General features: G+C 39.8%; 2 protein-coding genes across 3 annotated transcripts in view; both read left to right on the top strand.

Moving 5' to 3' along the window:
• Nucleotides 1-20,766, top strand: part of tmem243b (transmembrane protein 243, mitochondrial b) — a 129,488-nt gene that overhangs the window by 30,934 nt on the left and 77,788 nt on the right. The window lies entirely within an intron of this gene.
• Nucleotides 1-20,766, top strand: part of plxnb2a.1 (plexin b2a, tandem duplicate 1) — a 127,006-nt gene that overhangs the window by 47,238 nt on the left and 59,002 nt on the right. Inside the window, exon 2 of one of the 2 annotated variants that reach the window (XM_079582910.1) lies at nt 3,427-3,523. The exons of the other annotated variant lie outside the window; for it this stretch is intronic. The gene's annotated coding sequence lies outside the window, so the exon portion shown is untranslated. The remainder of the gene's footprint in view (nt 1-3,426; nt 3,524-20,766) is intronic. 2 annotated transcript variants of the gene reach the window in all.

Here is a 20,766-nt window from a genome sequence, read left to right as displayed (position 1 = left end):
ACAATATGTGAAACATGGGGAATGTTTTTTGGGGAAATGTGGCTATAAAAAAGGAAAAATCGTGTTAAAAATTAGTAAGAAGTGTGAAAACAAGAAAAACCATTGGGAAAAATAAGAAAAGAAAAAAGATTGGGTGAAATGGGGCAAACATAAACAAGAAATTGAAAAAATGGAGGAAAAAAAAAAGGTTGTCCCTGGACTAACAGCATCAAAGCCTGTTTATTTTTTTCCTTGCCTGCTTTAGATATCAATAGAACCTAAACTTTTTCCCCCGATACCAGAGTGGTATCGTTTAACGGTATGGCCATGATCTAAAATTGGCAGGTTCGGGCCCTTGGTCTTGGTTTTTGCCTACCCCTGTAATAGGCTTTGCAGATAATTGTCCTTTCAATGTATGTATTTTAGCCATTTATGTTATTTGACCTTGATGTCTATATTTAAGACTTACATCCAAATATTGATTTTGTGATATTCACTACATTTGTAGCCTGGCTAACACCAGACTAAAATCACAAGTGATATTTAGTCTGGGGACCACCAATTCATTTTCTCGTAGGAGAGGTGTGGTTTACGATCGTCCATAGTCGTTTATTGGGCGATTGGCTATGGCTACGTGCCATAGCCAATCGTATCATCATATGAGATGACGTATGACACACCCACTGTAAACTTTTGAGCTAAACTATTTAGAACAAGGTCTAAAGCTTGATCGAAAAATACCATCGTGTCTGCTGCTGTCATGTTGGATCCGTAAATACACTTTTTTTTAAAAAATCTGTAAATAAACTACAAGCTTCCGTATGTCGAATAGCGCATCATCGTCTTGCCGTCCCTCCTCGTTCTGTGATTGGTTTCTCAAATCCATGCGAAAATTTCGGCCATGGTCCCCAGGCTGTTGTGCAGTTCGAAATGATTCGAGCGCACACAGCAGCATGGCGTTAGCCAGGTTACTACATTTGTTAAATGCTGTGTGTTTTGTCATGCATGATTACGCTGCACCTCAGTTTGTGAGAACGTTTCCATTTAAATATAATGCAGTTGTGGCCTCAAAGCCCTCCTTGTCATTTAGCACCTTGCCACCCAGACCCCTGTGGAATTACTTTGAGGCTGAGATGAGTGAAAATGAAAGTGGTGCAGCAGAGGTCAGCGTCAGGCGAACTGAAGAGGATTGCATTGAAAATTTAATAAAACCTATGGAATTTTTCTATTCTGCAGTCTGTGAATAAGGTCCTGAGTGAGATGAATAGGAAGAGCATGCTGTGAATTGAAAATAAAAGCTTCAGTGTGAATTGTAAAGGGCACGGAAGACTTGCGCGTTAGCTACACATAACTTTTGAAACATGATGAATAGTTTGCTGTTGCAATAGAACTTAAATAGTCAGCATAATATGATATATGTTATATACCACAAGCTGATACCGACCAACTAGATTTAAAAAAAAAAAAAAAAGTCCATGAATGAAGTGTTGTTAATAGATCTCCAAAGGTCTATAAGTGAACTTTGCGAACTATTCATTTCCACACAAGCTGAAATAAATGTAAAAATGCATGGAAATAATAATCTCTATATCCTCAGTATATCCTCTATATCCGAAGTTATATGAGAAGCCACCTCATCAAATAGACCTTCCAAGTACTGTACCACCAGGCCAAGATCAAGATCGTATCAGGTCTTCAGTGGGTCATGAGCCTTACAGAAAATAAGAAAGAAGAGTCTGTTAACTGTTTTTTTTTATCATAATTTCAGCTTTTTTTATGCTTATCCAACACTCGTCTTGTCGTCTATAATGAAATCTGACTAAACTGTTTAAACTGCAAACAGGTAAAAACAAGAAAGACACCAACTCATGCATTGGCACAGATTCAGTTGTTCATTATTAAAATGAATGGGTTTTAAAATTGCAGATGACCCACAGCACCGTTCATTTAAGTTTTGTGGGTGTACTTTGCTACTTAGTGTTTTCATATGTCACTTGTGTATGTGCTTCCAGTTGTAAATATAAGTTGTGTCTTTAGACTAACATGAAATGTCAAACATAGCCTTCCTGAAGTGCAGTTTAGATTTTGAGTATGATGTTCAGTTCCTGTCAGGCGTGTAGTGTGGTTGTCTCCAAGGCCCTTCAGATGAATATTTATTGTCTTGTTTCTTTCCAGTAATATCCTGTGACACTGTGACGGAAACACTGTGTCAAGTGATGCTCTGCCATCTGGATGTTTAGATTTTGGATGCTGTGTTTCAGGACATATGGGCTGACACAGTCACAGAAGTGGAGTGTGCTGCTCTGAAGCATATGGTTCTTTGAGATAGAGTGGAGACAGACTGGCCTTTTCTGTTGGATTGCACCGTGGGCCTCAACACTGTTAGAACTGCTGCCAGAAAACTCCACACAGACGAATTCACAGAAACAGACCCGGTTCAGTGGCTGTAGGCTCCTTGTTTCTGTACAAACTATAACCGTAGATAGAGACAAAGTGACTTAACAATGTTAATACAGCAACAGCTTCTCAAATAAAAGACTCTATTGTGCTCTGGGTACCAGCCAAGAACCGAAAGTGCTGTGTTGTTATGTGAGCAACTCTATTGACAAATTGCATACTTCAAATTAATTCATGTTTTTATGCTCAGCTGTACACTGGCACTTTTCCACTTTGTCATGCAGTAATTTGTATTTGCTTAATTTGTTTAATTTGTACGTAGATTGTTTGAAGATAACCACAGGCAAGAATTTGTGAGAATAATGACTCATGTCCCTTAGCTACAAGTTCAGTAATTTGTATTAGCCTTCATTTAATTTAAAGGTGCTTTGTGAAACACATAATCTGGAAAAAAATATATTAGTGACTAGCGACTAGGGCTGGGTTTAATTAATCAATGAATCAATTTAATCGATGAATCAATTTGAATCAATTTTCCTTTAAGTAGCCCGATATTAATAAAAAAAAAAAAACTTGAATCAATCCAAAGGTCGTGTTTGATCGACAATAACCTCGGAACTAAATAAGATAGAAACATTTTTGTATGGCGTCCGCTCTTCTACTCAACTACCCCCAACTCACAAACCTTCCAACACCCCCAGCACCTCCCCACAGACCTCCCCTAATGCCCCGTGTAAGCTCCTCCCCCATGAGTCTCACAACTCCACAGAAAGCAAAATTAAGAGCAAAAAATTGCAACAAAAAAAAACAAGACACAAGGGTTAACTGGGCTTAACTGACATGGCACAGAACACAGTGTACTTCAGTACTTTTAACTCAAGTAAACATTTTGACTGAACAACTTACACTTGTATTAGAGTAATATTTGACCAGGATTTAGGAGAATCTGTACTTTCACTGTCCACTACTGGGAACTATTGACTATGCCTGGCCTAAACTTGACTCCCCGTGGACCAATCAATAACACAACTCTCCTGTTTTTACCTGCAGCTGGACCGGAGTCCTGGGGTCACTCATTTATCTGCTGCCAGTCTGAAGAAAACTGGGCCAGCGGGAGAGATCGGGTAACCACAGACCCCTACTACAGGTACTGTTCTCTTTGCCTTAAAAACTAATTCCAGATGGTATCATTTAAGCATTTACCACCATGTTTAAATTGTAATGTCTATAGCTAATGCTGATTCAGATAGTCAGATGATCTCATTCTTTGGCCACATAATGTTGCTGAATCTAGACCTGACCAACTGCAGTAATCTCAGACCCAGGTGCCAAGGCAGTGCACAAGTATATATTTTGTATTGTCCCTCTGTCAAATTCATTCCCACTCATGGTTTCAATTTGGAACGACTTGGTTTCAAGCCCCTGGTTGTTTGTTTTGGCCGACTCCGTGTATGTGTGTTCTCCTCCGTTCATAATTGTGTGTATGGTGGAGCGGGGGAGGTTCAGGGGTTAATTAAGGGCTTCAGGGTGTTTCTGACAAAATGAATTCTCACACAGACTCCTCTGGCCCCTCACTCAGATACACTTCTCAAATATCAGCCAATTACTGAATCAGTGGTTATGTGTCCCCTTCGAACCTCCGTAATGTTTTTCGGGAGAGGGTCCAAGGGGAGACACAGGAATGCACAAATGGCTTCATCTTTGGGGAAGATGGGAGTCACTTCCTGTATTGATTTGGGTAATCCACAATATATGAAACAGATGTGGTACTGCATTCCATGAATGCTAAATCTAAATAAGTAACATATTTAAGTTAAGTTATACTTTATTAATCCCCGTAGGGAAATTTGTTCTCTGCATTTGACCCATCCTCAATGCAGCTGGGGCGACCTGTAGGAGTAGTGAGCAGCCAGTGTAGGCCAGCGCTCAGGGATCCTTCTCCACATGGGGAGCTAGGCTAATAGTCTGAAACACCTATTTTACATGTTTTTAGTGGTGGGGAAACCTATGCAGACACGGGCAGAACATGCAAACTCCACACAGAAAGACCCCGTCCAGGTGTCAGTCGAACCCAGAATCTTATAGCTGTGAAGCACAATCGCTAACCACTGCGCCACCGTGCTTCCCATGATTTTAAAGTGACAGGAGAGCTGCAATTACAACATAAATCTAGATTTAAAGCAGTGCTACTAAGTAACTCGCGCCACTGTAGGTGTCGTAGCATGTTGTGTTTTGTTTACACATTAATTGTCTGACAAAGGGAGAGAGAGAGATTTTTTCACTCAAACATGGCTGTAAATACGGCTAGCTTTGCCTGTTAGCCTGTTTCTCCCCCCCCCCAAAATGTTACCTATTCACCAAAACTGCCTCTGTAATCCTGCACTGTCACTCAGTGCAGTTAAACAAATCTAGCATCTTTAGTCCTAGATTTTGTTCCGTTTGTGGAGCTTTAATAAGGTTAAATTGTGCTGATATGGATCACAGCATACTCGTCATGTTTTTAATTTTCTTACTCCCTGATTTCAAGTTGAAATGTTTTTCACCATGACCCCACTCTAGTTTTAAACTCAAAAGCTCAACAGCTAAAACGTTTTAAGTGCTCGCTTACTATTAATCTCTAAACTGTCAAAAAATGTTGAGTCTTGGAGTGGTCAGAGATGAGCCTTTGTGGTCTGTGTGGAAATTTGCTCCGTATGATGTGCTTCTGTCCTGTCACTGGCTGACAACTTCTATTAGACCATGTCATTCTGGTGTTTGCCTTCCCCCCACGTTCCAGTCAGCTTCACATTTTTCATTCTTCATCTGTAATTAATAATGTAATGTAATAATGTAATAGAAACAAAAAATAATACACTTTATTTAAAAGCACCTTTCAGAACATGTCGCCTACTCCCCGTGGTGACGAGACGGGCAGGGGCAGAGAGTTAATTAATTCATTTAATATTCTCCCGAGGGAGGAGAGTCAGCTGCAAACATAAGTACAAATACAAAGATATGAACACATTACAAAGAATGACATTACAGAAATAAACCAATACCGACGTCAGAGTTGAAGATTGAAGGAGGAGTGTAGTGAGCGGGCAGGAGATGCAATGTGGAGGAAGTCAGATATGTGTGGCGGGGCCAGATTATGAAGAAGAATTGTGATTAAATGCGATTAGGGATATTTTGAGGCTCTATTATTTATGGGAAGCCAGTGGAGTTGTTGCGGGACCTTTTTTCATCATTTTTGTCACCAAATGAAAAATGTATAGAAGTCTAGCTGTGCAAGTCTTTTTTTTTCATTTTGTTCATCTTTCCATTTTTCCCTCTTATCATTATTTTTCTTAATAATTACCCCCCTGCTGTGAAGGTTTCCTGTTGTAGTTCAAGGCCAGCAGATGGCCCCTGAGGGGAGAGGAGCCAGACATGACATGGGCTGTGATTGTTGAAGGGAGAGGCAGATGGGGTATCGTAGTTCTAAATTACGAAGGGAACAATTCATTTTTGACGGAAATTTCAACAATACATATATCCAAATATCCAAATAATTTGTATAACCTTTGATTTGATTAGATCGTTTTACCGAAATTAAGCTCATTCAGATGAAGAGGCCAGAGGGGAGAAAGCACAAGGCAATCGTGCCCAATTTGAATTTAGGCCTGGGACTTTAACCACTGATAAAAATGTTTACAAATCGGACTTGTACAGCTCCTGACTCATAGGAGGATCCTGCGTCACTGATGGGCACAAAGTGGACTCTCAGATGAGTTCCAGTCACAGTACAGTATGTTGCGTCAACAACTACTACTGTTGCCTTTAGTTAATTTTATTTTATTTTATTTATTTGACAGGGACATGTACAAGAGCATTAATCAGCATATGAAAAGATGCTTTGTACCAGACTTTAGCTCTTGGAGCTAATTTCCATCGGCAGTCCCCGAGACAGACTATTTTGGCTCCGTACAATTACAATGTTAATTTTTCCAATACGTGCACGACGAGAGGAGTACATGAGTGTATGTTTGAGGAGAGGAGTGCTTTACATTTGTGTACATCTGTGTCTTTTATTTTGTCTTATTACTTTATCTTTTTAGTTGAATGACTGATTTGGTTTCACTTGATTTTATTATATTTATTTAGATTTTCTTCCTATACTGCTGATCTTATGTGCAGCACTTTGGAAACACTTGTTTATAAAATGTGCTATATAAATAAAGTGGATTGGATACATTTGTATGGCTTAACACATGTTTCTGTGTTTACTTCTGATTAGTGTCTGCTACATTTGCAGTGAGTGCAAGTTTATGAATAATGAATGGGGAAGGTAATCATAATAATAACGTGCTTGCACTTCACAAGGGCCAACAAATAGTTTTAAGTAACTGTGAAAATAAGACTCAATATTTTTTTTACATTAATCAGACATTTTTTATGTCAATTGTTAACTTAAGTTTCAGTTGTTCTTCCAGCAAAACGAGGGCAACGGCAGATAGCTGAACATTATAGCAAAAGACCACAAGTGTCTCTAATAATAACGCGTAGCAAAAAGCTGATACTTAATTCGTCGTTTAGTCGTGTTCAAACTCAGATGTGTTTTATGCGCTGGCTTTTACCGTGTTGAATTTGGGTTCGATCCCAGAGCTGAATCACAGTGTGAAATTGGATGTGTAGCTTTGGCATTAACCTACTTTGAACGCAGACTGTAGACCTGCCATATCTCAGCATGTGTCCATCTTTTTAAAAATGTCTCCTCATTCAAACTGCATGCACGTTGCGCTAATATCCACTTTGACTGCAGTATATAAAAGTGGTGAAAAACATCAAATTAAGTGTACCAACATATATGTGCCTATGAAGAGCATTTAAAACAAACCAAGCTTCTTCTATTTAGGTTTTCCAGAAAGAACCAAAGAAACGCAAAGATAGCAAAGTGAAACAGGCAACATTTCTAACATGCCAGCCAATGCTGTGGTGTGTGTGTGCGTTTATGTGCTATGGAGGACTTTGTGGGATTTCTGCCAGTTCTTTTGAAAGACATGGATGAATGGAAGCTCGTGTTTCTCTATGATTTTCAGTCGTGTGTGAACCAGCTGACTGTGTACATCCAAGACATGAACCTTTGTAAGCGGGATTGATTTGATGCCAGCTCTTGGTCTGACACTGGCGACACAGGGGAGCAGCACCCATAGGAAAGAGTTCTCTCTTTTACAACAGATGTGCCTTTCTTTCGGTAAAACATTGTAGAGTACATTGATGGTCCAATTTCAGGATTAAGCTGGTTATCGTAATGACTGTGATGGAAACTCACAAATTAGTGTTAATGTTAAACGCCATGATGGATGTTTCCTCCATTTGGCTTCTGCTGCCCTGCTGTTGCTTCATCGTGACATCATCCAACCTAAGCATCTGTTTTCACCTGATTTCCACATCAAGAAAATATATCACTACAGTACGTTAGCTGAGGGTATATTGTTAAGCACCGTTTCTACTTGAAAATAGCAACCGTTTCTTTAGACTTCTTAAATTTGGATAATAGGCAGCGTTCACGTGACATCACAACATTCTAAAGAGCCTATAGTTTAAAACTGAGTTGGAGGGAAACTGGAAATTCTATGCTGATTTCATTATCTGCTCTGTCCGCATATATTAACTAATGTCCAATTGTTTTCTCTGAAAGGCGTCCAAAAGTGGAGACAATGTTCAAAAACTTGAGCGTTATGTTGTACAGTAGGAAGCACTTTCAGCCATAAAAACGATATGTCAGGTTTCTGAATCCAATCACTATCAAATACTGTACTTGTTTTGGAGATTTCTTACAAAAACTGTATTTCTCCCGTAAAGTTGTGTTGGCCCCTGCCCTCCAACTGACATTATGACGTCATCACTTTCTAGAACATGAACCTATTTTTAAAAGTTGATCCTACTTTTAACCAGTTGTTCTTTTAAAGCTGTACTAAGTAACTTGTTAACCTTAATAAATCCTTTTCGTAGTCCCTCTGAGGGTAATTCAAGTATTAATGGGGTGATGGGGGGGTCTTTCACCTCCCCCTGGTGTCTCTGGCCAGAAAATCACAATTGCAACTTTGCTGCCACCGGGTAGGAGTCACCAATACACACTAATGGAATCACGAAGAAGAAGCTAACAGTCTAACGCTCAGAGCTAACTGCAGGTTAGTGCCACTTGAACAGTATTTACAGCCAAGTTTGAGTGAAAAAAAATATCTCCATTGTGTAACTGGATGTACAATATCCCTCTCTCCCTTTGTCGGACAATTAAGTAAAAAAAAAACGCAACCTGCTGCGACACCTGCAGTGGCGCTTATGGCCTCTGGGGGCACGAGTTACTTAGTACTGCTTTAACTACACGCATGCAGTAGCCATTTCAGGTTGCAATGTTGTGACGATTCTTCAATACTGCATAAAACCTCATGCTCTGTTCATTAGATAGTAGCATTATTTAAAAATCATTTTGACATGTGTGAAATAGTCGCCCTGCCTTCCCAAACCGCGACAGTGCGTCAGGCTGGTGTGACTCCAGCTTTACTGTTCTGTTGTTTTTCATCAGGCCTTGGCCACTGTTGTTCCTGCTGTCCCAGGTGTTGATTTTTGGATATCATTGAATACATTTGTTCGTAGCAGCGTAGTTTGCTTTGTGACTGCTCTGCGTGAGCCGGCATTCTGATTTGATTTGTGATCACCACAGAACAGGGAAATACCTGTGGCTCGCCTCTGTTTAGCTTAGAAATATAGTTACGGGAACTGAAGAGGTGCATGATGGGAAAGTGCTCTGTTACATTCGGGCTTTGATGTGCAACAATTGGGACCTCAACAATGTCTGATGACTTTTGCAGACTTCTCCGCATTTTTATTTCCATCATTCGTCATTTCTTCACTCCTGCAGAATGGTAGAATATGTACAACGTTACAGTTAATGTTTTCCACAGACAAGATTCGCCCTGGAGAGTTTAGAGTAATAGTCAATGATCTGTGTCCTCTTCCTGCTGTCATGTGGCATTAACGTGGATAAAACTTTGTTACACACATAACAGTGCAGCTGTGTAGTGTCATTAATGAGCCCAAAGCAGCTCATTCGATAGGACCAGTGGTGTACTAAAGATATTCACTGTAGCATTGTGCAGTGTCTTTGACAATAGATAAGTCGTCTTTCAGTTGGTAATACTCCAAGTTTTAAGTCTTTTGACTATAGATATGAGTAGCGGGTTAAAATATACACTTTGTTGTCCCTGCAGGGAAATCCTTTGCATTTAGGCCACCTTCATTGCCACCAGGGCAACATCAGGAGCAGTTAGTTTAGGACTACCCTAAAGCTGGAGGATTTTTCCCGGGAAAAATCCAGACTGTGGCATCAATAGGTCGCATTCACGATTTCGAATGTGATGATGTCATAATGTCAATTGGAGGGCAGGGGCCAATACAACTCTATGGGAGAAATACTGAAATCTCCAAAACAGAAACTGACAAATGTACCTCATCAGTATTTGATAGTGATTGAATTCACAAACCTGACTTATTATTTTGCATAACATTGCACCTGAATGTTTGTTGTTTATACATTTTTTAAACTGTGACTGGACTCTGAAGTAAGAATGCTCATTGGTCACTGTAAAATCCAGCTGTCACTTTATCTCTGCCCAGAGACTACAGATGAAAATTAGCTTATATCTATCTCTGGTCTGTGCAACACATTTGTTGTGCAATGTCCCTGTCAAATAAATAAATAAATACATATTTTTATGGATGAAAGACCTTTCTTCTGGACAGCATCACGCTAATGTTTTTGAATGTTGTCTCAATTTTTGGACGCCTTTATGAGGAATTAATTGGATTTTAGTTTATATTTGCTGACAGAGAAGACGATGAACTTTGAGACATGTCAACATGTGGATTCTCCGAGTAATGACTGAGATATTAACCAAAAGCTAAGACAAAAAAAAAATCTAACCGTTACCATTGTTACTGCCATAGAATTTCCAGCTTCCCTCCACCTCATGTTTATACTATAGGCTCTTGAGAATGTTGTGATGTGATGGGTTGTGAAGCACAAAACTCACTTACCATATTTTCTGGACTACAAGTCGCACCAGTCATGGCAACTACCTGGGTCTGGAGGCATAAATGCATAGGGACAGCTTTAAAAGAAGTCACTTGGTTGCTCCAGCTCAAATTAATGATACGAATCGACTTGAAAGAAATTAACATGATTCTGTTTTCTGTTTCTGAATGACAACTATTTTAGTATAGGTGTTAGGTATCAGTATCGTAAACAAAGTATCGTTAAAGTACTGGTATAAAAAAAAGGTGTAACGATACCAGCCCTAGTTTCTGTCTCATGTTTATGTTGCTCTCTCTCTCTCTCAAACTGCGGGACTGCCCTTGCACTGCCTCTGTTCAGCAGGGAGTTGGAGCTTGCCCCATGGGAGCAGCGGCACAAACTTTCTACAGCCACTGTGTCGAGATAAATGAGGTTGGATGTCAGGCTAGAGCGAGGCTACCGGTGTACCACACACACTCTTGTAATGAACGCTCGGCAAATCAAGCGAAATGACTTGAAAGCGATAATAACAAAGACGTGAGACTCCCGCTCAGTGTGTGTGTGTGTGTGTGTCTGTGTGTGTGTGTGTATGAGCCTGTGACAAATGAGTGTTTCATCAGGAGGAAAGGTAAATGCCGCCAGTGTGTGGTATTTTTCTTTTCCGATTTCTTTCGAAGCATCTGGGGGGATTTAATGGGAGAATGAAATTACGCTTGCACAGATTATCTTCCTTAGAGCTGGATTTTGTACGCGCGCTTCTGCATTTGTGCAAGAGTTCAAGACCGCTCTTCCATCCTCTTTTCAGCTATTCAAACGTTTTCCATTTTCCAAAGCTGCAGGAAGGATTGTGTGTGATAAGGGAACTACTTTCTAAAGATTGTCTCCTCTGCTCCGCGCCCACATACAGTATTTGCTACAGGCTGTGGTTTTAATCTTCAGAATCATTTTGATCTCTTGAATCACTCACTGTCATCGCTTTGAATAGAACAGTTTTAGCACAGCAGCGCAGATGCCTTCTCTCTGGTGGTTTCCTTTGAAATCCCTTGAATGTCCTCTGGCTTTGTGAAATGACAAAACAGTGGTTGCACTAGACTTACTCATTGTCCATCTTTGTATGAACGGGAAAAAGGGAGGAAAACGTACTTGAGTTGTACTTTTTTGCTTGTTGCTTTTACTTGCAAAAAGTTTTTATTTCGTTTTATTTTGTAGATGATGGAATAATCAGATCAATAATAAAGATCTAATCATTCATGAATTGTATTACAGTTCCTTCATGGCCAATATATACTTCATGACACGCAGAGCTTGTCAAATAAAATGATAAAATCCACATTATGTGTTAGACATCTCAAGGCCCTATTAAAATCGTTGTAGTAATGCATCTGACACTTAACTTTCTACATAAGACAGTCTGGTACAGCCCCATAGAGATTGGTCTGGCCAGCTTTAGCCAAAGATAAAACTGGGTTTTAGGCTGTAGAGCTGCACCAAATCAAACATCTGATTCAAAAGAAAAACCATGAACCAAGGCTCATCCTCCCACATCATAAGAGTCTATTTACATTTATCAAGCCTTTATTGTGCTGGGCTGTTGAACTATAAAATCTTTAAAACAACAAGAGAAGAACATTTAGTATTGTGTCGCAGCAGTGTATTTTAGGGCCGCTTCTGTTTACATTGAGCACTGTTCCAACCGTCTTGGGTTCGAGTCTCGCCACTGACAATTTGCGGAATATCTCTCCCCGTCTCACCCCTCTTTCACATTGTCCGTGAGAGTAAATACTACACTGACAGAAAAGACAAATTTCACAATTGAGATATTTTTTTTCACTCAAACGTGGCTGTAAATACTGTTTAAGTGGTGCTAGCCCACAGTTAGCTTAGCCTGTTAGCTTCTTCTTCGGGATCCCATTAGTGTTTATTGGTGGCTCCGACCCGGTGGCAGGGAAAGTTGCGACCGTGGTTTTCAGGCCAGTGACACCAGGGGGAGATGAAAGACCCCCCAAATCATCCCATTAACACTTGTATTATCCCCAGAGGGACTACGAAAAGGATTTATTAAGGTAAACAAGTTACTTAGTACTGCTTTAAATGAAATATTCAAAATGGTGGATGCTATAGCTCGTTTTCGCTACTGTGCTTCTGTTTTGACAGAAAAAAGCAACTGTTTGGCCCAGCTTATCTTCAAACAATGTTTTTTCTTTTTTTCATGTTACTGGATTTGGAATAAATCTACAGCTGTCTTCTCTTGTACTGAAGAAAATAACTACTATTGAGTTACTACAAAAACACATTTTCCTTCATGGATCCATAGTTTCGTAGTCACACGTACACCTTCACATTTCTCTCATTCACTCTGACCCTGTTTGTTTCATCTTGAAATCAAATATACATAGAACAGTACTTGACTGTCTCAAGTTAGGAAGCTAGTCAGGTTACCTTATTACTGACATCAATGACTCTCAATGTAATTCCGACACTGAACATGACCATAACATTGTCTACTTATTCAAATGTCACAAGCCATACTAAATCTGATATCTTACATGCACTCACTTATGTGTTTCTCACATAATCCCTCCACTAACTTTAGCTTTTTTTTTTGTTCCTGCCACGGGGCACATGTTTTATGTATATGCTATAGCTAGTGCTTTTGAAATCACAGTTTGCACCCCAGAGCTGAAGGTGACTGTTCATCCATGTAGAAAACATGGCAACATGGTTTGAAGGCAGACGGCGGGCGGAAAATGTGATGTAAATAGTTTCTGCTGCCTCCAATGATTTTGCCTTTAAATCATAGTGTGATTGGATTGTGAATGGTGCTTGCTAACAGACTTTGATCAGCTTCAGTGTGTGTGTGAGTCCTGGAGCCACCTGATAGCTATGCTCTGATGGCTTTCTATCTGCTGCCAAATGCCCCTCCACTCCCGCCCTGAAATAAATTGCAGAGGTAAAGTAGATGGACTTCATTTGAGCGAGACCCTGACAGACCCGGCTGATGTAAACCAACTCACGCAGTGGTGAAGATGGCTCTTTGTTCTTGCCTGGCACTCCTTGTTTAAAATCGCAGCTCATCAGCGGTTTCATCTCTCTGGGCAGGACCCCCATTAACGGTGAAGCAGTCTGCCATAAGAGGAGAGAACTGCTTTAAAATCTGCTTTGCAGTGACAAGTTGTTATTGAGTTCACCGCGCAGGACCCAAACCTTTGCTCTTTAGCGAGTGCTCAAGAGTACACGCACTTTCAGCCGCAAGAACATTTAGTATTGTGTCGCAGCAGTGATTGAGTATTTTAGGGCTGCTTCTGTTTACATTGAGCACTGTTCCAACCGTCTTGGGTTCGAGTCTCGCCACTGACAATTTGCTGAAGGTCTCTCCCCGTCTCACCCCTCTTTCACAAAGAGTTGTCCTGTCTAATGGGGCTGAACGATATGGACAAAATTTCATATCTTGATGTTCATGCCAGTTATCTCGATGTTGATACGATACGATATAACTATGGGTTAGGTGAAAACCAAGCATTTTTCAGAAAAATAAAATCATAATACAAAACAGTGCAGTTTCATTGATGACGATCTATATCGTTTACATCTTGCTTTTCGATTTCATTATTTTGAATGTTCATATCTCGATAACGATGTGATAACGATACATCTTTCAGCCCTACTGTCTAATGAAGCCTATGGGCCTAAAAACAAGAGGGGAAAAAATAACATTTATGGTTAATGTCCATGCTATTGTCCACACTTGTAGACTGTGGTGCCCTGATTCATTTGGCGTCTCGGAGTGGTTTAGTCAACGCTCACTACTATTGGGAAATTTTAAGTACATTGCTTTATCCTCTCTTGACACTTGGATATCACTACAAAATAGCCTGACCTCTATATCGTGCACGATATAGAGACAGTTCAGACATTCAAACACAGACCTTGTATTGGTTTGTCTCAGTTGTTGAAAGTTGTTTTCAGTGTTAATTTACTTTCATGTTGTGGTGTGCCACAAAAACAAACGACCCATAAAAAGTATAAGTTGCTAAGTTATGTATTTGATATGTAGTGTTGTAGCCTACTTTTGTGACATTTTGATATATATTTTTTTACTTTTCTTTTTCGATTAATTCCGAAAGGTTTAGTGCGATTAAAAATATTAATTGAAATTAATCCCACTTTACTTTCGCGGCACAGCGGCTTTTTCAGTTTCCTTTTTTTGTTGTTGCAGACATTGCTTAGAGATAACCACGGCATAAAGCCAAAAACTATTTTACGGACTTGTTTATTCACACAGTTAAGCTGACATCAACTTATTTAAAAAGATCAAGTGCTATTGTCTTTGAAGTGTTTGAAATGAGCACACAGGCCTCACCGTTCAAATAGGAAAATACAAAGAAGTGTTGAAAATATACCTTTAAAAAAATAAATGCAACCTCTAAATAAATTATGCTTGAATGTTATTAATTGCGATTTATTAATTACAGAGACCATAATTAACTTGATTAGTTAGTGAGTTCCACCACTAGTTAAAACAAAAAGTAATTTAGTAATTTGTCTATTTGCAACAGTTCCCCAAATGGTGAAATCTTGAAACCTATTAATACTTTGTAGCTTATTAGTTGCTAAAAACTCATATGAAACTCAATCAAACCTTCAAACTTTTCATTGTCTATTGGCCCCATGAGAAAACAACACGGTGACTGATGCCAAGAGTGAAACACGAACGGATAATAAAGTTGGATTGCTCTGATTCTACACACACTCAAGCACCCTTACACTTCACATACTTTAAGCAGCTGGAGTCTAGTTTATATACTTTTCTCCTGATTTATTTATCTTCCTTCCTTTCCTCCCTTTTGCTTTTCCTTTGTGAATCTCTTTTTCTGATGCGACGCTCCCCCCGGACACAGGCCTGGGATCATGAGGATTACATGGTTTTGTGTTTCAGTGCACAGAATGAAGCGGGGAGGAAGAGGACGGATAGAGAGGGCGGTTGGAAAGGGCTGTGTGGGTGAAGGAGAGTGTGAGGGGGAGGCTGGTGTTTGTCCAAAAGAGAAAGCGCAAACAACCGAGTGAAAAGGCGGAGGATCAACTGTTAGGATCAACTGTAAGGATCCTTGTTCCTCTTTTTTAGCCCTGGAGAGTTCTTGTGCATTTCACCTATTTTCTCTTTGGTTTGGCCCCTCCCATTGTGAGCACAGTCTGTTTACTGCAGCCGAGAGCGTTCTCAAGCCCACTCTTCAGCCCGCAGATTGGAAATACGACTCCCGACACACCCCTTACTGTGAGAGCCGATACGCATGCAACGCTCCCAGGTGGATTAGCGTTCCCTCTTTTCTTCACCTAAATGTTATTTGGATTGGCTGACTGAATGGCAGGAATCCTGAACAGCCTGTATATGAGGAGATGATGATGGAGAAATTATGGCAGTGAGAGTGATCAGATTTGGAAGGGGGAAAAAAAGATTGCGTTACATTTTTACTTCTTGTCAACATGCATGTAATAGAGTGTTGCCAGTACTGCTGCATGTAGTTTGTTTAAAGCCACACTGCGTAGAATTTTACCCAATAAATAAAATAGAAATACAAGCATTTATTTCATGACAGATATTTTCATAATTGAAAAATACCTCATAAATGTACAAACAAACATGAGCTTTTGCCGTGAGCGGCTCAGACATGTTTACTGGGAGTGGGTACGCCTCAAGATCGTCTCCATGGCGATGTCGACTAAAGTCAGCATAATATAAGATTTGAATAGGTTAGGTCCTCATCCAAATCCATCCTTTGATTACCCACTGCAGTAATAGACTTTTCTGTGTAGAGCTGGTCATTAGGAACATGTTTTGTATTGATGTCAACACCATAGTCCAAAATGTTACGCAGTGTCCCTTTAAAGCAGTCGACATTAAGTATATGGTAAAATACAATCCACAGCATTACTTCCGTCCCATCCCTACTTAATGCTGATTTACTTCCGCTTTAGCAATGAAAATGTGCTAAAATTTAGTCAGGGACAAAATATTGTATTGCATCAAAAATACTTTTTGCTGCAATGCCAAATATTGATGCTTTATGAAGTATCATAATGCTTTCAATACTTTTGTTTGGAGCAATGGGCGAGGAATGCGCTTCTCTATTGTCCTCATGGCCGGGAGCTGACATTGCTGTAGTAACACCCCCTGGTGGCCAGGGGCGGCTCCAAAAGACACTTGGCAAACAGCATTCTTATGAGCACTTTGAACTTGTTTGCACTGCTTTAAAGCCTGGCTCCAAAGAGTTTTATTTTTTCTGAAAATCGCTGTGACCCATGTGACGACGCTGGACTTGGTGTCATATTTTTAAACACGTTGGTTTTTGTACATCAGCACTAAAAAGTGGAAGCCTCGACAGTGCTCCAGAGCCTGATTGACAGTGCATGTGGTAGTCCCCCCCCCAACAAAACCATGCCTATAATATACGCCAAAAAGAAATCTACTCAAAATTAGTGCAAAAGCCCGGACCTTTGAGCCTGTAGAAGCAGTATTCATTGTTTGAAATTCCGCATGAGTGAAACAGTTATTCATACTAATGTGAACAATAAGCTGTCAATGTTTACTCACTCTGTTGAAACTGAGGGCAAACTTCACAAAAGCGAACCTCAAACAGTGAACATGTACTTTACACTGCGCGGTGTGCTTCTACCCCTGTCTTGCTCTGATCTATTGCTCAGTATATTTACTCTGTTATTGCAGTCATGTCTACTCTCCTCCTTACAGCATTAGACCATTTGGGCTGGGTAAATATCATTTTTCATACCTAATCCATGTGATTTATTCCGCATTTCCCCAGTCTCACCCAGACGAGTGTGTGTGCAGTCCGTCTAATCCTGTTTGATTTGTCTGCCTACCCCTTTACCACATTAAAGTATGTAAGGCAGGCCAAAGAAAGTATCATAATGCTTTGTGCAACATTTGACTTTGTTTTTCAATTTTACCAAATTTTCAGCATTCACTGCAACATTTAACACAGATTAAGTTAGCACATTAAAATAGATTGGACTTTGTGGCAATTGATTAAATTATTGACCACAACGAGAGGAGAAATTGGGAGTAAATTAAGGTCTAGGCGAGAGGTGGATTTGTGTCTCCGAGGCAAACACAGACTGCAAAGCCTCACTGTGTTAATTATGTAAATTGGTCATTAGGAACTCTTTTGGGGCCGGGAGGAAAATGGGCAAACACAAAGACACTGGGACGCACACGTGGTCCGGCTGCATGTGTTCAAAGGCAAATTGGAGCAAAATCACAGAAGTGGAAAGAAAAGTTTGCCATTGCCTTTAGGAGTCCAAGAATAAGTCAATTAGGTGAATTTAACTCTTTTTGGTCCAATCAGCATGAGGGAGAGGATCTTAAAAAATATACATTTTTTTTTTTGGGGGGTCAATACATGTTTGTGTAAATTCTGTCTTTGATGGACAACTCCTGTACGGCCTGTCACGATATTGTTTATGGACGATGTATCATCTCTGAAAATATCACGATATTTCATGTATATTCTGGTGAGATGTTTCCCTACAAAACTCACTTCTGTGTTCAACCTGGTTAGAATTAGTTATTAAATGTGGGGATGCAGATAGTATTGTATACTAATGCAAAAATAGAGTAGCTTGTGTTTTTTTTTTCTTCAAAATGTAAAATTGTACTGTAATTTTATATTGTGTACCTGTATGTGAAGCACTTTGGGCACCTAGTGCTGTTTCAAACGTGCTATACAAATAAAGCTGACATTGACATTGACAAAATAACCTCCTGCATGCATGGTTGTGTGGTTGTTTTGGGAAACTTGTTGCTTGTCTGTCAAACATTTCTGAGCATTTCTCTGGCTTTTGAACAGTGCGGAACAGAAGCATGTGGGCCTACGTGCTGAGTAATGTTATCAGGACTATCGCGCTTGTATTTGGATAGTTGGCGAAAGCGCTCAGGCTCTCCTGTCGCAAACAGTAGCGCTTTGTTCTGACGCTTCTCCCTCACATTGGACATACCTACAGTGCGTATTATAGTTGTTGTTCTCTCCGTGATGCGATCATTTTGCTCCGAGATTAAGTTCACATTCATTGTTCTGTATTTATTTTACCGGGACTAAAAATGTTACTGTTCTTCATTTTACTTGCTGAGTAATTACCGCTACAGGCCTATACTTGTACCACAAAGCTTGTTGAGCCGTCATTTCTGTGGTGGAAGTGTTGGACGATGCTTTGTCAGCGACACCATTGCTCCCTGCAGGCGGACTTTTTTTTTAAAATTCAATGGGAGGGTCTTTAAAAAAAGCGGCCCCTTCAAAATGAAATGACATTTTGTGGTAGTATAACACAATTTGGCAAAGTCTGTGTTGCAGAGTTGGCTGTCACTGTGCAATTGAAATATAAAGATCCACGTTAATCCACACAGAGCTTTGTCACATCGACTTGATATTTAGATGTGAAGCTTTAGTCCTGGTGATGGACATATCTGCAAATTTGTGATGTTAGACGTGTTAGACGGCAGCAAACTGTGGAGAAAATCTGACAGGCTCGGGGTGATTTAAATTAAGCTTTGACCTTTTGAACAGCTTTCCTTGCCTCTAATCAACTTGTCAACAACATCAAAACTGTCAATTTCCTCCGTTCTGAGAGCCAGCTAGATGCAAAATTAATCCTAGCAAAGTCATTTTAAAGATCAATAGACTATGGATCCAAGTGGCATGTCTCTGAAGATAATAGTTTGAATGCACAAGTCAAATGTGGGTAACTGCTTTCAACAAGTAGTTTTTGGCATAAACTTTACATTTTACTCGTATCTATTCTCACTGCCTGAATATAGTTATTTAGCTGTGTTTGATAACCGTCAAACTTAATACTCGTGTATCATTCTGGTGAATTCATTTGTACCATCTTTGAGTTACACGTTACTGCTGTCATCCCGAAATAATTACCTGTTCCTCATTTTAGTCATGTTTGAATATTGTTTTCTTGTGTCCAGTCTTTAAACTTTAGCTTGTTCTAGCTTCTTCGTAATGGGCATCACAGCTAGAGGGTCCTAGGTTTGATTCCTAACCCACATGTACATTTCCTCAGCATGCTCCAGTTTGCCTTTCCAAACAAAGACATGTCCTTTTTAAAAATGATTCAGAATCTCAGTGGGACTTCCCTGATTAAAGCGATTTTAGAGATATTGATTTTTGAGCAGTGTTGGGCAGTAAGGGATTACCAAGAAGTCTCCACTGTAATTAGATTACTTAAATTGGATTAAAGCAGTACTAAGTTACTCATTTGCCTTAATAAATCGTTTTCGTAGTCCCTCTGCGGGTAATACAAGTGTTGATGGGATGATTAGGGGTTCTTTCATCTCCCGCTGGTGTCTCTGGCCAGAAAGCCACAATTGCAACTTTCCCTGCTCTGACCCGGAGGCCCCAATACACACTAATGGCAAAAGCTAACTGTGGGCTAGAACCACTGTAGCAGTATTTACAGCCAACTTTGAGTGAAGAAGATTATCTCCATTGTGTAATTGGATGTACAACATCCCTTTCTCCCTTTGTCTTTTCTGTCAGCGTAGTATTTACTCTCATGGGCAATTAATGAGTAAAAACAAACGCAGCATGCTAAGTCACCTGCAGTGGCTCCTGAATGAAATGCTTAGTTCTGCTTTGAGTAACGCAGTAATGTAACACATTGCAATAGCACAACTATTACCTGACTAAATTATACTATAATAAAATAACCGTCCCACATTTTTGTAAAATCTTGAAAACTCCATTTTCATTAAATGTTAGAAGTTTGGAAAAACAACCAAAAGTCATTAAATCATGGAAGCAGGAAGTAGTGATGCGGATTCGGTTGGGTTGGGTACCATAAATATACGGCAAACTTCGGGTGCAGGTGGGTCGGGTTAGAAAGCGCAGATATTTTGTTTTCTTTACATTGTTGGCTTACAATATAAAGTGCATTCTTATCCATAAATGCCACTCAAAGTCGGCTATGTTTTGTTGAGTGTTCTGTTTTATGGGGTAAACCTATCATTAGCACGATGAATGTTTTTCTCATTATGCAGAGTCACCTATAGCTCTTGTATGACTTTGATCTATTCTCCAAACAGCTGTGCCCAAGAACATGCGCGACCGGCACACATGATAATGATAATGCAGCAGCAAGTAGGGCTGCCACAAAAATTACTATATCAAATTATCGTTTAATAAATGACAGATGAACGATTCATTTTGGGCTCAATATTTATCGGCTGTACATTTATTTGTATGTTTTCCCTTTTTTTAATGCAGTACTTTATTTTTTTTATCCAAAGCAAGTTGTGTTTCATTGTATTTCCTGTTTATTGCAGGATGTTTCAAGAG

This window comes from Gobius niger, assembly GCF_951799975.1.
Source record: "Gobius niger genome assembly, chromosome: 2".
Taxonomy (NCBI): domain Eukaryota; kingdom Metazoa; phylum Chordata; class Actinopteri; order Gobiiformes; family Gobiidae; genus Gobius; species Gobius niger.
The sequence above is the reverse complement of the archived record's forward strand: the minus strand, read 5'-3'. Positions and strand labels throughout refer to the sequence as shown.